Source organism: Muntiacus reevesi, chromosome 2 (genome assembly GCF_963930625.1).
Source record: "Muntiacus reevesi chromosome 2, mMunRee1.1, whole genome shotgun sequence".
Lineage (NCBI taxonomy): Eukaryota > Metazoa > Chordata > Mammalia > Artiodactyla > Cervidae > Muntiacus > Muntiacus reevesi.
In genome coordinates, this window is record NC_089250.1 from 20,592,454 (window position 1) to 20,608,522 (window position 16,069).

Sequence of the window (16,069 nt, forward strand, 5' to 3'; positions counted from 1 at the left end):
GGTAATTAACACAATACATATTTTTTATCATCATTACAAAGTACTGCTTAGGCTTCTGTCTGTGTGGAAGCATGTTGGATTTCACCTCACTCATTAGCTGGAAATCGTCCTGGCCAGATGGCAAACACAACAGGGGTATGAATGCTACCTTTTCTTTCTTTCTGTCCTCCGTATCCTTTGACATGGTCCCAATATATGCATATGGTGCCCCGGCCCAGTCTCCTCTATTTTTTCTCAGGAATACCTCCTTCTGTGTTCCCATGTTTTCCCTCCACATCAAGTCCAACACAGTTGGGTAGATTCAGCCTTTCACAAATGTTTCCTTGACACTTTTGCCAACCATGACTATTCCTTTTGCACGTCCCTCACAGCGCCAGAAATTCTTCCTGATGACTGACTGTTCACTTATATTTATACTATTTCAATGAATACATCATTACATAGTCAAGGCAAAGCCTTGAGACTTAGTTCTTATGTCTGTCTTAGCTCTTCAGAGAAGGGACTGCAGGATGAAGGGATTAGAGGAAAGGAGTGGTGCTTCCCCAGAGGAGCCCATCACTGGGCTCAGGACAACGATTGTTTGGGATAATCCTTGCAAAGGAGTGGCCATTATGCATTACGTGCATGACATTAAAGTCTAACCTGGAGAATCTGTAATCTAGGTCTGAAATATATACATGCATCCAGATGCAAAAGGTATGCAACCACTGACCAATAATTTAATAACAATATAGTTCTAAAGGGTAGTGTTGTTGATTACAATTCATAACCACAGTAACACATACTGAGTCGTGTCTTTTTCTGCATATGATAATAATTCATTTTTCTTTTTAAAATTTATTATTTTTATTTTTAACTTTATTTTTAATTGAAGGATAATTGCTTTACAATGTTGTGTTGATTTCTGCCATATTACACCATGATTTGTTTCTAAACTAGTATGTTTGCTCTTGATATCATCTATCATTTTTACCTACCTTTTAACTCATACATTTAGTATGAAATTTCTCATTAAGTTTTAGTGTATTGCTTTTGAAACCATCTAAGATTTTAAAAATATGAAACAAATGCTCAGGGGTAGAGTTAGATTTCCACAGCGTGAAAGTTAACTTGTTTTTACAAATATATTTAATTTTACACATTTTTCAAGTCACTTTTTTCTGATGGAATTAATTAATGATGAATAATATGTCAATTTTAATATGTTAAAAAGAATTGAGGGAATTTTAAAGTTTACATGAATTTGCTAAACTGTTTTCATAGATAAAAATTCTAGTCTCATCAAGAAACAAAAGGACTTTACATCTTTTCAACTAGTCTTGTGAATAAAATGCAGACACACCTGCTACCTGAAGGGCATTATTGTGTTTTGGACCAACTCCATCTGTGATAAACTGTTGATATTTTAATCAAGATGACTTCATGCTGTAGGGAATTTGAATCTATTTGACTGAAGGTCTTCAGGACTATCCATTATGCCATCGTGATAGAAAACATAATATATTCAAGCCTGAAGTGGAGGAAAATAATGTATTTCAGGAGAGCCCTCCTGATTATAGCAACCAAGTTATGCTGAAAGATCATAATTAAATTAACTTATTGCTTTTTCTTGCTTAGTGATTCAGAGAATTTTCAGGCTGGTAAGGTCCTTCGAAGTATGTTTAAACTATTCATTTTACAGATGAAGGAACTAAGATTATGAGGTTGTCTTTCTTGTCCCAGCTCATATGGTATTTTAAGAAAAAAGTTAAGATGCAAATCCAATTTTCCTGACTTCTGATTCAGAGATCATATGTGCTTGACTTCCTGGAAAGTCTATCTAAAAATTATATTCAGTATGGAAATACAGATTTTGTTCAGTAGGCAGTGGAAAATGTCAAATCGACAAAGGAAAGGCCAGGTTCCTTTGCCTACTTGGAAGAACTGACTACTTGGCAGTTCTGGTTCTGGTTTTACCCTCAACCTAGCAAACAAGGAGCTTCAGTTGGGTGAAGGGTCCACTGACAAAAGTGAGCACCTCCATCCTTTCTCACCCACCACTACCCCGTTCCTGGTGCATGCACACACACAGCCCCACAGTCCTAATGTGAGATTTACAGCTAATTCCTAATACTAATGTGCCTAAGAGAATGTCAGACAGGCTTTCATACTTAGACATCTTTTGATCTTTTCTGCCTATTGAATATCTGATGCTATTTTAATCACATTGTTGAGATTTGATTCATTATTTCAGAGAGAAGGATGTAGAAAATATGGAGAGAGGGATACATAGCAGTTGTATATAGCAAATTGATTTTTTCAAAGTCAGTCATGTGCATTGGGAGCTGTAAATTCATTTAACTAAACTTTAGTACCAGAACTTTATTTACCTTTCTGGAGTTGTTTCAGTGTGTTAACAATTCAATCTGTGTAGTTTTGGTACTACTGCATTATTGATCTTAACCAAATCAAGAGAGAAAAGTTGATCTTTGCATTTCAAACTATAGACTTGCAAGAGAGCAACACACCCAGAGTTTGATTAATTAGTAGTCACAAGATCACAACACCATAGTTTATGTAAAAAAATGTTCCTTAGAGAACATGGCAGTGTTTTCTTGTTTGTTTTTTGTTTTATTTTTTTAAATTTGTTATTTTTTTTTTTAATTTGGAGGAAAACTGCTTAAAATTTTGTGTTGATTTCTGCTGCACAACAATGGTCAATGTTTATCCTCCATATATTTTTGGCTAAGATTTTTTTTCTGAACTTCTCACTACTTGTTTCACGTCCTCTGTCTCTTTTAGGTACCTCTACTACTTCCTACTAGGCAGCCAGTGGAGCCCTTTCCATTAAGATTTCTATTAAGAGACTAACAACTTAGTTAATTAGTTTAATTGATCCTAGAGTTTTACTTTTCAAGAGACTCATCTGGTCGGCACTGAAGATTGTCCTTTTAACTACTATACTGCTGTTTCACGTCCATTTCTATTCCCACTACAACCCACTAGTTATTGACTGATTTCTTCTTTTTATTAATTAAAGTATAGTTGATTTGCCAAGTTGTATGTTTCAGGCATACAACAGAGTGATTCAGTATTTTTATAGGTCATACTCCATTTAAATCTTTATAAAATAATGGCTTTTTTCACTATGCTGTACATTACATCCTTGTATCTCATTTATTTTACACCTGGTACTTTTTACCTCTTAATTCCCTTCTCATATCTTGCCGTTCCCCTCACCCCTCTCCTCACTGGTAGCCACTAGCTTGATCTCTGTATCCATAAGTCTATTCTATCTTATTATATTCATCTGTTTTATTTTTCATTCCACATATAAATGAAAATATACAGTATTTGTCTTTCTCTAACTTATTTCACTAAGCATAATGTCTGTGTTCATAGTGTTGCAAATGGCAACATTTCATGCATTTTTTATGGTTAAGGTTAGGGTTAGTAATGTTTGCTTTTATGTGTGAGTTTGTTGCCTATATTCCAGGAGGGCAAAGTCAAGTGGGCCTTAGGAAGCATCACTATGAACGAAGTTAGTGGAGGTGATGAAATTTCAGCTGAGCTATTTCAAATCCTAAAAGATGATGCTGTGAAAGTGCTGCACTTAATATGCCAGCAAGTTTGGAAAACTCAGCAGTGGTCACAGGACTGGAAAAGGTCAATTTTCATTCCAATCCCAACGAAAGGCAATGCCAAAGAATGTTCAAACTACCACACAATTGTACTCATCTCACACGCTAGCAAAATAGTACTCAAAGTTCTGCAAGCTAGGCTTCAACAGTATATGAACTGAGAACTTCCAGATGTTCAAGCTAGATTTAGAAAAGGCAGAGGGACCAGAGATTAAATTGCCAACATCAGTTGGATCATAGAAAAAGCAAGAGAGTTCAGGAAAAAAATCTATTTATGCTTCATTGACTACACTAAAGCTTTTGACTGTGTGGATCACAGCAAACTGTGGAACACTCAAAAGAGATTAGAATACGAGGCCACCCTACTTGCCTCCTGAGAAATCTGTATGCAGATCAAGAAGCAACAGTTAGAACCAGACAAGGAACAATGGACTGGTTCCAAATTGGGAAAGGGGTACATTGAGCCTGTATGTTGTCACTATGCTTATTTAACTTATACAGAGTATATCATGTGAAACGCTGGACTGGATGAAACATAAGCTAGAATCAGGGTTTCTGGGAGAAATATCAATAACCTCAGACAGGTAGATGACACCTGTCTAACTAAGAAGAATTAAAGAGCCTCTTGATGACAGTGAAAGAGGAGAGTGTAAAAAGCTGGCTTAAAACTCAACCTTCAAAAAATGAAGATCATGGCATCCTGTCCCATCACTTCATGGCAAATAGATGGGCAAACAATGGAAACAGTGAGAGACTTTATTTTCTTGGGCTCCAAAATCGCTGCAGATGGTGACTGCAGCTTGAAATTAAAAGATGTTTGCTCCTGGAAGGAAAAGCTATGACCAACCTAGACAGCATAGTAAAAAGCAGAGACATTACTTTGCCAACAAAGGTCTGTCTAGTCAAGGCTATGGTTTTTCCAGTAGTCATGTATGGATGTGAGAGTTGGATGGTAAAGAAAGCTGATTGCCTAGGAATTGATGCTTTCGAACTGTGGTGTTGGAGAAGACTTTTGAGAGTCCCTTGGACAGCAAGGAGATCAAAGTACTCAATCCTGGAAGGACTGATGCTGAAGCTGAATTTTCAATACTTTGGCCACCTGATGTGAAGAACTGACTCGTTGGAAAAGACCCTACTGCTGGGAAAGATTGAAGCTAGGAGGAGAAGAGGATAACAGAGGATGAGATGATTGAATGGCATCAGTGACTCAATGGACTGAGTTTGAGCAAGCTTCAGGAATTGGTGATGGACAAGGAAGCCTGGTGTGCTGTAGTCCATGGAGTTACATCTGATAGACTAAACTGAACTGATACATACCACGTCATCTTTATTCATTTATTTGTTTGTATACACTTAGTTTGCTTACATATCTTGGCTGATTTATTTTTTATATATCATAGATGTCTTTTACACATAGTAATTCACTTAATCTTCAGAATAAATCTGTGAGGTAGATATTTTGTTCTAATTTAACAGACCATGACATTGAGACCCAAATCACATAAATAATAAGCAGTGTCATCAGGTTTAAAGTCAATTCTGACTCTAAAAATCCATCTCTAAACTACTGCATTCACCTTCTGCTTTTAGAATTTAAAACATTCTCATGCCGAGGAGGCAAACATATTTCATCAAAGTTTTCCTGTGGCTCTGAGATCATACGTATTCGAGATTTCTGTCTCTCCATAATAATAAACCCATAGGCCTGTCCCACACATGTTAAAGAGGGGAAAGGATTAGTTTGTGTTTAGCAACTTCTACATTTTTTTTTGGAACAACTTGTCAGCATCTAATAATAATAACCATATTTATCTAAATCACTCTACTTGATATCTAAATATTTCAAAAATTTCAGAATCATGATTAATAGCTGTATTTTAATGTTGGTGAAGAAAGAATAAGTTAGAAGCAACAAATTTGTTTTTTATAAGAAAGAAATCTAGCTAGATGAAAGCTCTTAATTTTTATTCAAACATGAAATCTTTAAAACTGTTGCAAACATCAGTTGTTTTTTAGAATCTTCCTCCCCCACCCCTCTCTCTCTGCTTACTAGTATGATCAAACTTAGTAACAATTTTTCCCTTTTTGAAAACTGAGACCCTGTAAATTAAAAGCAGAAATCTTCAAGGTCAGGGATTCTTAATCAATTGTCCATGTATGTGTTTGTGTATTTTACAGATTCCTTGGAAATCTGCTGAACTTCTGAATTACTTCTCAGAATACTGTTTACAAGTATATAAAATCCTAGAATTACAAAGAAAACTAGTTAATTAATACTAATTATTTGGAATTTCCTGGCATCCCAGTGGTTAGGGCTCTGCACTTCTACTCTAGAGGGCACAGGTTTGATCCCTGGTTGGGGAACTGAGACACTGCAAGCTGTGTGGCCAGAAAAAAATAATGCTAATTATTAAAGTACTTTTAAAACTCCAAAGTCATGATATAGTAAATTTGTGACACATTTGTAAAGGACAAAATTTAATGGAAGATAAAATAACTATTATTCCAAAGAGTGATAAACATAAATAATATTTTTGAGACAGTTATGTCACTTTAAAGTGATGTTAAAATATTTGTTACTATTATTGGTGGGAAAGTCAGAAGTGCTATCAATATTTGTGAATTTGTTGCCTATATTCACAGTTGAAAAAAAAATACCAAATTTTAGTTCAAGATAGTAAAAATAAAGATGTATTTCCACCATCCATGTTCTGATCCTTTTAAAAACCAAGATCCTTCTCTTATAAAGGGTCTTGTGAATTTTTAATTTCATAAGCCTATCTACCTTATTTGTTGTTTTATATATATATATACACATATATATATATATATATATATATATATATCTTATATGAGTAGGAACTTTTTGCATGGAAAAGCAACTCCAGTTCCCAATAAATGGAACTTAAAGGCACTGAAGATAACATTCAATCTGAACCAAATTCAGAGCAGGATAATTGTAAACGGGTTTAGGTACTGCCACAGCAAAGAACTGTTTCAGCTGCTGTTATCAGACTTGCAGCCAGGTAGAGTCAGCAGCTTCCAAACTGTTAGTGGATTAAAATATTGAAAGATTTATAACCCAGCTTCAGGAGTGTCTTTTCAAATGTCATAAGGAGTCACAGCTATTGACTTTTTATGTAATATAAAGTCTGGTAGAAGTGAAGAAAAACAATATTGTAACTTACCTCACTTTTAAATTTAAATTTAATGTTTAAATTAATTTTAATTCAAGGTGTAATTGGCTGGTCACGTCACTTGCTTTCCCTCCATTTGATGTCAGAAAATTCAGAAGTGTAATTTTCTACGGACTGCCCTACATGGGAATCCTGTGTGTGCATGCTCAGTTGCTTCTGTCATGTCTTTGCAACCCATGAACTGTAGCCTGACAGGCTCCTCTGTCCATGGGATTTTCCAGGCATGAATACTGGAGTAGGTTGCCATGCCCTCCTCCAGTGATGGGAATCTTGAAGGTTGGTTAATTTCCTCTTTACTTTTGCTTACTTCCTGATATTTGCATCTTCACTATATAAAACCAATTTGCCATAGCAAAATATCACTTTTTTCTTTCACTTTCTTTCATTTTTGGGGAGGGCACTGCTGGAAAAATTAAGTCTTCGGCACATGATAGCAACTTTTTGGAACTTGTGAGTTCTCATCGATTTTTTTGATGCTTAGTATAGTTTTTATTTATCTTATCAGTTAATTTATAATGCCTGCTCTGTTAATTTTCTTTGGAGTTTGCAACATATGTTTCTGCTCGAATAGGTTAAAATTGCTTATCTGTGGGCTGACTGTTCTAAATGAATCACATGCCTGACTCAGGCTGCTACAAGGTCAGTGACATGTTTTTACTAATTATAGATCACAAAGTTGGAGTAGGAAAAAACCGTATGATTCACTCTCGTATGTATTGTCAAAATAAACAATGAAAATCTTAATTATGTTGGTAGTCTTATCTCTATGAGATGAATATATAGCACATTGAATGGTGAAAAGTATTTAGAATTAATTTCCATTGTCCAGATTGGTACATCTCTTTACATCTTCTAAAGAAGTCAAGAATATTTTCTAATAATCTATGACCTGTGTCAGCAAGGCTCTGTGGTACATTCTGCTGTGATCCTACTTCTGTGGATACCATTACGCTTTCATTCATGCATTCAAAGCCGTCTTCAGTGAACTTCTATTGAATATACTCCTGCTGTCATGAAGGCTGTGAGTTCAGAGTGGACTAAACTGTTTGCAAAAATGCAGCAGTGTGGTATTCAGTCTATCAGAATCAGTCAGAGCTCTCCCACTAAAATGGAATGTTCTTTGTTATTTAATTATCCTCTTTTGAAGTTGTCCTCCATCTGAGAAGGTGACTTATGATTTGCTCTGCTGTATTCCCAGAATAGGAACTTCTCTTGGGGTCATGGTGTGGGTCCTGATTGAATGGCGTGTGTTCCCATTCCACGGATCTATGTCTCATGACCCCATCGCATTGCATCCTCACTGTCTACATGTAAAGCTCTATAGTCCAATGACTAGGGAGCTTTTGTGTTGTAGAATCTCTATCTACCTTATTTACTTATCTCTAGCATGTAGCATAGGGTCTAGTGTATAGCATATAATAGGTGTTTGAAATGAATCAGTGGACATACAGGCTTCTCATATATAATTAAATGCCAACTATGGAGAACAAACCATTCAACATCCTAGAAATTCAGTGCTATTAAAATATTTGTGGAATGAAAGTGTTTAGGGGAAATAAGAGAACTTGAAACTAAACCTTTCAAGTAATTAATAGTTTATTTTGAATGTGAAAATCTCTCAGTCATGTCTGACTCTTTGTGACCCCACGGACTATAACCTGCCAGGCTCCTCTGTCCATGGAATTCTCCAGGCCAGAATACTTGAGTGGGTAGACATTCCCTCCTTCAGGGGATCTTCCCAAACCAAGGATGGAACCCAGCTCTCCTGCATTGCAGGCAGATTCTTCACCATCTGAGCCATCAGGGAAGCCCTAAAATAGTTTATTTTAGGCACATTAAGTACTTGTTAGAAAAAAAAAATAAGACAGATTTCCAATATCTCAATGAACTTAGATATAGACAGGAGAACAATATGTAAATATATAATAAAAGGAATTTGCAAAATGGAAGATAATGGGAGAAATTTTTGAGTGGCAACTATAGATGGAATAATCTATGCCGTCTAGATAGATTCTTTATAAAACTACTACCTTTGTGATCCTAATTGAAAACTCTATATCATGTTGCAGTTGATGTTATTCTCCCAAGAATGGAAAAATAGTGTTAAGCATGGACTTGGCTGAATTACTGTTCTTTTTTATGAATTAGACCATTTTTGGGGGGATTTACTTTATGGATCAAGACTTTAACATTTTATTTCCTGTATCATATATTTACATATCAAGACTTGAACATGCACATTCCCTGATTGATTCATTGAGGACTTAGTTATGGATTATAAATATAGATCAATTTTATTTTCAATTCAAGGTGCACCATGTACTGTATCTTACAGATGATCATTGTACATTGCTTTGTCTTATATTTTTATGTTAACCTCTTGGTGGCAAAAGAGCATACTTAGTTCTTCAGTTTTATGAGCCGAGATCATTATTCTGAGTGCTAGCAATTGAAGTGACATAGAGACTTGAGGTTAAAAAGAAGGGTAAAATAATATTTTCTGTGAATTTATGGGTTTCTTTTCATCAGCATTCATGAGCCCTTAAGGATTTTAGGGGTCATATTTTTAATGAGTTAACTTGACTCTTTTTTTACCTCACTGGGGGTCATTCTTCAAATAAAATCTCACCAAAGTTAGATATGCATATGGCTTCTGAGTGATGAGAAAATTATTTAGATTTAATTTAGCATAGGGTGGAGTATTTAAATTACTTTTGGAAAAAGTTCTAAATTATAAGTTAGATTCAAAGTAATAACTTTCTCAGCTTCATCAGAATTGGAGCTAATTTTTCTTAATAGTCAAAAGAACATACACAAACACATGTATGGAAGAACAGAAAATAAAACGTTAAATGGCACTAAACAAGCTAAGCTTTTGCAAAGCAATTTATTCATTTTGAGTTTTTTTTTTCCCTTCCAAAAGATGTCTAAACAAAAGATAGGTTAAGAAAAAGAAATGGTCAAAATTAGAAGAAATTTTTTAGTTTTCATTTTCCTTCTACATTTGAGCACAAAATATGGGGACATATAATTGATTTTTTTTGCAATTTAGTTTGTTTACTTAGATGCCGAGAGATTGTGAGCAGTTTTATTTTTCCAGATATACAGTTAGTAGTGATTTTACAGTGCATTTATGCTTCTTTTTATTACTATTCTATCCACACAGTAATAAACATCATTTGCAAAAACTCATACAATACTTCAAATAGATACCTCAGTACTTGAAAAATGCTTCTGTATTTTATAAAATGATTAAAGGCACACTGTTGATCTGGAGCACCAGGTCATTTTTTTTCCAGATTATTTATCTGTAGCTAAGATACAATATTTTCTATTTTCTGTTAGAAGTTTCTGATATATCCTACATCCTTGAAAATCTCCCTTTTTTTCCCCCTCCAAACTCTCTAGCTTCAAACATGTAGGATTTTTTTTTTCTGAGTAGCCCAGATACTGTTAAACTTGTAAGACAATTTTATGAATGCAGGCATAGCTGCATGGTGACCAAGAGCTGCCTAAAGAACAGTGCTTGGTTTGGAGTGACTGATGGGTGACTGTAGATTCACTTTGTTTTCATAGATCTCTGGAGGCAAGTGATAGCTCCATATTATGTTTTGCACACACATAAGGTGTATTAACTTTTTTTTAGTCAGCACTTTTGTAAAGTTCTGTTACATTTAATAATGTCAGTGTGAACCACAAGGATCAGAATCATCACCCCAGGCACAGTACTCATTTCGTCCATTTGTACCTTCTTATACATGATAATTACTTGGAAAATACATGAATTTCTATACACAGAGAAGAGAAAGAAAGCTTACTAATTTCTTCCTTGTAATTGCCTGTGAATATATCCATGTGAATAAGTCTATGTAAATATTCATGAAGATAATTCACAATTTATTCAGTAGGTTTTTCATAATGAAAACAAAAAAATCCTGCAAGAAGTTAAATTTATGACAACAGTTGAAATTGCAAATGAGGCCTTGATAGTATTATGGATATATTAATATTAATTCTCTTAATATCTCTGAATTTGGTGAGAATACTGGAAACATCTTACTTGCTCTATCTGAAGAAGGAAGTGAGAACTGCAAGTAGAATGTAGAAGGAGCTACATGAACAAAATGTTCATGAGAAGGGTCATCTTCTCCCCTTTTGAAAGATCACCATTATCTAATATTTTTGCAATTATTTTTATATCCCCTTTTGAATTGTTTACCAGGGAGCTGCTTCTCATCATTGTGTACTTCTGTCTGGAACTCTCAGCAATATTTTCAGTCATCAGTTTTCTGTTCTAGCTGCTGTCTGGTACTCTGAGACCCCTTAATTTATACTCTGCTACAACCACTTCGCTGTTTTCACCAAATGAAGAAAGTCACATACTTCTTTGATCTCATTTATTCATTCAAAGGAAAAATCAACAACACAGCCTTTGGTGTATGTCATAGATTTTACAGATTTTTAATTATTATTTTGGACAGTAGAAAGGTAAACAAAATTAATTCTCAGACTTACTCCTTTCCTTTGGGTTTGACCCTCCTTTGAGGCTTTCAAGGAATCAGATGATCTGTCCTTCCAGTGCATAGACAGACACCAGTTCAGATAACACCACCCTAAACATAGCAGTTGGTCTTCACTGTGGATGTATTTTGCCAGAGTGACCAAACGACATTGATACCTATATCAGCTCATTTCTCAAGGTGTCAAGTATTTAACTGACAGAATTTCACCCTGGGCTTCAAGGTGTATCAAAATACCATTAGATATGTAGCCAGAGTTGAATCCCAGCTGTACCACTTATTACTCATGACCTTGGGCATGACCTTAGGGTCCATGAGTCACTATACATTTTATATATATATATATATATATATATATATATATATATATATATATAATTGAAAGTTAGTTGCTCAGTTGTGTCTGACTCTGCAGCCTCATGGACTGTAACCCACCAGGCTCCTCCGTCCGTGGAATTTCCCAGGCAAGAATACTGGAGTGGGTTGCCATTTCCTTTTCCAGGGGATCTTCCTGCCCCAGGGATTATCTCCTGCAGGGTCAGATTCTTTACCACTGGACCACCATATAAAATGATGGTCATAGCATAAGCTGAAATAGTTCTACAGTCATCAAATGCCATAATAGGTGAGGGTGTTGTTTGAAAACTATAGAGCATGAAACAAGTTTTAAGTCATTTTTTTCTATTGATGCTTAATGAAAAGTATGTTTAGGAAAGGGAGAAAGAATAAAATTTAGAATATTTATTTTTCTTCTTTTGTTGAAAATAAACTGTATTAATATATGTATCATCCCCAAATGTAAGTTCTATCACTTTTCTAAACGGGAGTTTTCATATTGTTTCCACGCGAGTGCCCTTCTCTTTGATGCCAGAACTCATTATCTGTCTTGATTCTCACACATTGTCTGTTTGGATGCAGAGGACTTTGTGCCTGTGTTCACTGTAGCTGAGCCGTGATGAGATCCCCTCAGGTGTTAGGCTTAGAGCATGAGCTGTTATTTTTTGCCTCCCATAACCTGGCTAAAGATGTCTGTCATTGAGGAGATAATATTTAGAAAAGCAGAACGTTGTTATGGGTGAGGTTATTCCTGACAAATAGGTATCTAGATAAACCTAAGATGTTTGTTTTTAAACTAAGGAAGGACATTGAGATATGTCAACATGGTCCATTAAAAAAAACATTATTCCCCATGTCCCACATGGCGAATGTTCCAATAATCACGATATCTCACAGATGGAAGAGCATTAACATGATATAGTGCCATAGACACCTCATTCAGTAACTTTCTACTGAGAAGAAAATCCAGTGCTCACACTTTGTTATCAGAGTACCAGCTCTCCAATAGAGCACTGAATATGAGAAGGATAATCCAATGATTAATATGATTTCAGATTTTTGTTTTGTTTTCCATGTATAGCCCTGTGTCCACCTTCTACCTCCAGATACATGTACAACTTTTCTTCCTATTTCAAATGAGGAGGAGATCTCTCTTCCTGATGAAGGTTTATCTCCTCCACCTCTGGTCTTCTTTGTACCCCTATCCATCCTAAAGCCTGGCTTGACTTAAACCTAGGTTAAATCTTAAGATTTAAGATCCAGAATCTGCACTTTAAACCAACATATCCTATTTTTTCTCTTTATAAAGAATTCCTGCAGATTGCTAAAACACAGACAAATCAGCATAAGACATAAATAGGTATTTCACCTAAGAGAAGGTACAAATGGTCATTAAATATATGAAGAGATGCTCCACTCTAGTGATCAGGATAATGCAAGTCAAAACACAGGCAGCTATTATCTGACATGAAATTGCTGGGCAAAAATTAAAAGGGCAATATCAAGTGTTGCCAAGAAAGTAGAATAAGTCATAGAAGATTTTTTTTTTTTTAACTCTTAGTGAGAGTATAAATTGGTATAACAACTTTGGAAAATAGCTATGCAATAGTAAGTAAAACAGATGGCATAGGCCCCGTTATCCAGCTATGTTCCTCATTTTCATATTCTCTAGGAAAATAATTGCTTCTGTGTCTAAGAGTCATGAAAAAATTCAAAGCAGAGAGTTTATAAAACCTCTAAGCTAGAATTGACCCAAATGTCAGTCAGTAGAAGAATAACTGAATGTGACTATTCCCATAGCACAAAAGAAAAAACAAATATCAAACTTCCACATGGATTCCCTCTTTCAGTGCACTCTAATTCCCATCCTTTCTCCTCCCTTTCAGTTTTGACTCTTCCTTGAGTCTTTTCAAGGAATCACAGTCTATCCTCCTAATAGATTCCATCAAATAATGGGTGGTATATTCAAACAGTGAAAATCATATATTAGTAAAATGCAGTAACAAACAAAATAAACAGTTTAGTTAGATAATGGGCAAAAGACATGACGAGACTATAATGGATGGCAAAAAAATTATGAAAGTGTTTTCAATATTACTAGGTGTTAGGGAAATACAAATTAAATCCACAAGGAGATATCACTATACACCTATCAGATACAGGTTATTATAAAATATTGAGTATTGTTCCCTGTGCTACACAGTGGGTCTTTGTTGCTTATTTTATATATAGAAGTGTGTATATGTTTCTCCCAAATTCCTAATTTATCCCTCCTGCCTTTCCTCTTTGGTAAATATAAGTTTGTTTTCTATGTTTGTGAGTCTGTTTCTGTTTTGTTAAATAGATTCATTTGTATCTTTTTTTTTTTCAGATTCCACATATAAATGATGTCATAGGACATTTGTCTTTATCTGACTTAATATGATAATCTCTAGATCCATCCATATTGTTGCTAATGGCATTATTTCATTCAATTTCTTGACTGATTAATATTCCATTGTACATATGTACCATGTCTTCATCTATTCACTGCCAATAGACATTGATATTGCTTCCATGTCTTGACTATTGTAAAAATAATGCTGAAATGAACATTGGGGTGCATGTGTCTTTTCAAATTATGGTTTTCTCCACAAACATGCACAGAAGTGTGATTGTAGGATCTTCATATGGTAGCTCTCTTTAGTTTTTAGGAAACCTCTGTACTGCTTTCCACAATGGCTGCACCAATTTACACTCCCCCCAACAGTGTAAGAGGGTTCCTTTTTCTCCATATCCTCTCCAGCATTTATTATTTGTAACTTTTTGATAATGGCCATTCTGACCATGTGAGATGGTGTACCTCTTTGTAGTTTTGATTTGCACTTCTCTAATAATTAGCAATATTGGGTAAATGGTATTGATATTTTATGCCCAAGTTTAGTTTAGGTTTTTTTTAACCTCATTACAAGTCACTGTAAATGACCCTTGAAGCAGTCTTCATGAATGTCAAGTCTAGGAGACAGACACTTTTCTCACTACTTTAAAATTTGAGATGGAATAATTTGCACTTTGGGATCAAGCTGTAGTGAGGTGTTTCAAATCAAAAGAATGGCATAGTATGAGCCTACCTCTTGATCTCTGGAAATCTAAATTAAATCTCTCAGTTAAGTGTGAACATTGTACACTTCAGGAAATAACCTTGGTGATAACAAGCAAGGAGAAAAAGAAATAGAAGCTAGTGAACTATCCTCCTTTCTTCCTTCATTCCTTCCAATGTTTAGTGAGGACCTATTTTTAACCAGTCACACTTGAGAATAACTGTTACATGATAGCAGCAAATTGATAATTTATTATTTTCTAAGAATTCCATTTAGCTTGTGAGATAGAGGTTACAGGCTTGAACTCTATTAAGAGCTGAATTTGGGTAAAAGAACATTAAAAGAAAGAACTTCTTGGTGTTGATGTTTCCTAGCAAGATAGTCTCTCAGTGTTATTTAACTGTAAGGTTTTTTCCCAGGTTAATTTCATTAACTCTCTCTTTAATTGGACTTTTTTGGTAAATGTGCTACAATTCACTTTTGGAAAAGTATTGTCAACGAATACATGATTTGGTGTGATATCACAGTGGACAATTTTGGGGTTAAAAGGAAGGTGAATATTGGATCACCCTCTTAGGCACAGTGAGTGGGAGAAGGATGTTTTTAAATGCCATAGCAATTGTCTATCATGATGTATGGACCAGCCCTTGAATGTATCACATTCAAGGTTAGAAGGAGGTATTGTTTAGATTCCATCATCTTACCCTTCTCAGCTAAAATATGAAGAACATAACAAAATATTTAGATTTGTGAATAGATATAACTAATTCTAAAAGCCTTGCTGCAGCTGTTAGCATTTACCAAAGCCTCTCTAATAGCAATATTATCCAGATACCACCTAACAGGGAATAGGAAATTGAAAAATGTGTGTAATGGGGCAATGAATGGTAGCTATTCTTATTCTCTTCCTACTAACTAAGCACCCTGTTAATTAAATGCGTTATCTTGTTTATTCTTTTGTTGTTGGGGTTGTTTAGTCGCTAAGTCATGTCTGACTCTTTTGTGACCCTGTGGACTATAGTCCACGAGACTCCTCTGTCCATGGGGTTTTCCAGGCAGGAATAATGGAGTGGATTGCCATTTCCTTCTCCAGGGGATCTTCCTGAGCCAGGGATCGAACCCGCGTCTCCAGCATTGCAAGCAGATTCTTTAATGCAGAACCATCAAGGAAGCACAGTAACTCTATGAAAAGGATATTACTGTAATACTCTTCTTTCGATGGCATAACTGCATTAGATAGTGCTCATTAACTTGCCATATTAAGTTGTTGAGCTGGATTGTAGATCCAGACAGTTCATCTTGAGAACTCAAATCTT

The 16,069-nt window shown here is 35.2% G+C and overlaps 1 protein-coding gene across 1 annotated transcript in view; it reads left to right on the forward strand.

The window, feature by feature from the left end:
- Positions 1 to 16,069, forward strand: part of MALRD1 (MAM and LDL receptor class A domain containing 1) — a 512,511-nt gene that overhangs the window by 261,815 nt on the left and 234,627 nt on the right. The gene's annotated exons all lie outside the window — the stretch shown is intronic.